The sequence below is a fragment of the Hylobates moloch genome, unplaced genomic scaffold, assembly GCF_009828535.3.
Source record: "Hylobates moloch isolate HMO894 unplaced genomic scaffold, HMol_V3 SCAFFOLD_21, whole genome shotgun sequence".
NCBI lineage: Eukaryota > Metazoa > Chordata > Mammalia > Primates > Hylobatidae > Hylobates > Hylobates moloch.
In genome coordinates, this window is record NW_026652296.1 from 5472499 (window position 1) to 5476051 (window position 3553).

General features: G+C 44.3%; 1 pseudogene; it reads right to left on the reverse strand.

Moving 5' to 3' along the window:
* Positions 1-558: 558 nt before the first annotated feature.
* LOC131382247 (syncytin-1-like) lies at positions 559-3114 on the reverse strand (annotated as a pseudogene).
* Positions 3115-3553: the final 439 nt, after the last annotated feature.

Genomic DNA, 3553 nt, shown 5'->3' on the forward strand with positions numbered 1-3553 from the left:
ATGCTGAATATTGAGAAAGAGAGAAATACACAACTGAGGACATTTGTTCTGTTTTCTTCTTTTAATCTGAAACTATAATTCAAGAATAGTTTGGTGTTTAAAACAATCCAGGGTCAAGAGGCTTTAGTAACCTAGCTAAGATTTCTCTCTTTTTTTTTTTTTTTAAATGCAGTTGCAAGATTTAATAGAGTGAAGACAGAGCTCCCATAGAAAGAGAGGGGAACCAAGGAGGGTAGCCATTAGCCATTGCCGGCTCGAATGCCTGGGTTTATATCCCGATCATTGTCCTGCCTGCTGTGCTCTCAGGCAATAGATGATTGGTTATTTCTTTACCTCCTGTTTTTGCCTAATTAGCATTTTAGTGAGCTCTCTCTACTATCTGATTGGTTGGGTGCGAGCTAAGTTGCAGGCCCCGTGTTTAAAGGTGGAAGAAGTCACCTTCCCAGCTAGGCTTAGGGATTCTTAGTCAGTCTAGGAAATCTAGCTAGTCCTGTCTCTCAGTACACCCTCTCAACAGGAAAACCCAAGTGCTGTTGGGGAAGTTGGCCGACGACTGCTCTAACTGCTTCCTGCTGAATTGGGGCATAGTAGGGGTTGTGTGGTTGAGATTTCCTCGAGAGGGGTGCCTTCCGTGTTATTAACATCGGAGCATGGGCTAGCAGGCTGGTCCGGGGGTCTGCGGTAGATTTTAGTCATGGACTACATCTGGGGCTCCATTTGAAGAACGATTTGTAGCTTTACAGCTTCAATTTTGGAAGAGACAAACTTAATAAGGAGGTTAAAGATACAGGGTCCAAAGAGGAGTAACAATATTATAGCTGCTAGAGGTCCTAAGAAGGGGAGAATCCACGGCATCCATTGGCTGACGAGGCCCCAGGGTCCAGTGTTTTGAAGCTCCTCTGCTCTACGTTGTATTCAATCTCAAATTTCTTTAACTTTCTCTGTGTGGATTGATTTACATAATAACAGCATTCTTCCCCTAAAAATAGACAGGTTTCCCCTCTTTCGGTGGTTAGCAAGTCTAAATCTCTTTGATTTTGAAGGACTACTGCTGTGAGGGAGTTAAGTTGATCTTGCAAGGTGACTAGGGAGTTGGCAACCCATTCCATGTCACCATTTAGTTCTTGAGATAGTTTGTAGTAGAACTGAGTAGAGGTTGTGATACCACCAATGCCAGTATCTAATCTGCCTAACACTCCTGCTCCCACAACAAAAGGAAGAATGGGTACTCTTTCATTGTGGGACTTAGGTAAGACATGATTGTATAAATCCTGTTCAGTGTAGATGGTCATAGGGGGCACTAAGAATGAGAGGAAGCACATAGATTCTGAAGAGCCATTCGAACAACGATAGGCTGAGGTACCACAGACACAAAATATTCCTGAGGGTAGGCAGACTATTCGTGTGGGAGGAGTTACCCATCTGATGCATTGGGAGTTGGGTGTGTCTATAGTACTGCTAAATTTTACACAGGTGAGGTTTGAGGTATGGGTTATTTCCAGATTGGAAACAAGAGGTCCTCCTAAAATGGAAGTGGTGTTTATTTCTGTGCTGAAGTTGTTCCATTGTTCAGGTACAGGGATTGAAATGTATGGCCTGAAGTGCAGGGGGAGGCACATCCAACAGTTAGTAGGGTTTTGGGCTGAGACCTCATGGAGCCCAGTGAGGGTGGTATCAAATAGGCTGACCAGGTGAGCATGAGTACAGAGGGTTTCATGTAGTTTTGAGAGATCTAGTCCTTTGTAGGGGATAGGGGTGCTATGTACCCAGGTCAGTTGGGAGATTACTTCCTTTATGTGTTTTTATCTTGCCTGATCTTGAACTCCACCCCTATCGGACAGATCAGTATGGGTGAAGTAAGTCCAACAGACAGTGGCTCCAAGTCCTCCAGGACAACTAGGATTAATCATTTTCCCTGTCCAAGAATGAGTATTTGCATGCATGCAAAGAGTGGCAGAGTTATAGCAGTTGTGGGGCATATGGGTGTGGGCAGTGAAGGTAGGGGTTCCCTTCTATTTCCCTTTCCTTTCCTTTCTGATGACCCCAGCAGTGTAAGACTGCCACCTCTTTAGGTTTCTGTACAGACAATAATAATTTCCTAATGGCTTCCTGATGTTTGATAGGTGTTCCCTCAGAAGTTAGGAATTCCCTTTCTCTCCATATTGTTGCATGGGCATGGAGGACTAGGTAAGCATACTTAGAGTCTGTATATGTATTTATCCTTTTTCCTTCTCCTAATTCTAGTGCCCGAGTGAGGGCTATCAGTTCCGTCAGATGAGCATTAGTTCCTGGAGTGACGGGATTACTTTCAAGTATTCCATTATCACTGACCACTGCATACCCCACTTTTCGAAGTCCTTTTTCTACAAAAGAACTTCCATCAGTATACAAGCTGAGGTTGGGATCAGTCAAGGGAACCTCTAGAAGGTCCCCTCGAGTGGCATAGATTTGAGCAATTACTTGTTGACCATTATGTTCTATCTTTTCTTCATCATCTGGAAGAAATGTGGCTGGGTTAAGAGTTGCACAAATGTGCAGTCGCAGCACTGGCCCTTCAAGTAATAGAGCCTAATATTTAAGTAAATGGTTGTCTAACAGCCACAAGTCTCCTTTAGCAGTGAGTATGTAGTTCACATCGTGAGATGTCCACACAGTAAGATCTCTTCCCTGTATTATTTTAACTGCTTCAGATACTAAGACTGCTACTGCCGTCACTACCCATAAACAATGAGGCCAACCCTTTGCCACTACATCAATTTCCTTACTCAGATATGCCACGGGTTGCAAGCTCGTCCCTCAGACCTGTGTAAGGACTCCTAGAGCTATTCCTGTTTTTTCTCTGACATATAAAGAAAACTCTTGCCCCATTGGCGAGCTTAACACTGGGGCTTGGGTTAGGGCCTTCTTTAGGGCCTGGAAAGCCACTTCTGCTTCAGGTGTCTGTCTTAATAAATGGGTATTGGCTTTCCGAGTTTCCTTAATTAGTGTATATGATGGTCTGGCTATTTCACCATACCTGGGAATCCATACTCGGCAGAAACCTGTTATGCCAAGGAACCTCTTAGTTGCTTTGGGGTTTTGGGATGAGGATAAGCCAGTAAAGGCTGGATACATTCCTCACTGAGGGCCCTGGTGCCTTTGGATAATTTTAGCCCTAAGTATTTAACCTGCTGTGAGCAGAGCACAGACTCTTGTTTGGAAACCTTGTAGCCACAGGTAGCGAGGAAATTTAAGAGCACTTGGGTGGCTTGATGGCACCAGGTTTCTCAACGGGAGGCTAAAAGTAAGTCATCCATGTACCGAAGGAGAAGTGTGTCCAGGTATGAGAACTGGCTCAAGTCTTGGGCTAATGTCTGGCCAAATAGATGGAGGCTATCTCTGAACCCTTGGGGCAAAACAGTCCAGGTGAGTTGAGACATTGGGATTGAAGGATCTTCAAAGACAAACAAGAATTGAGAGTCAGGATGTAAAGAGATGCAGAAAAAGTCATCCTTAAGGTCCAGGACTGTAAACCACTCTGCTTCCTTTGGTATTTGGGAAAGCAGAGTATAAG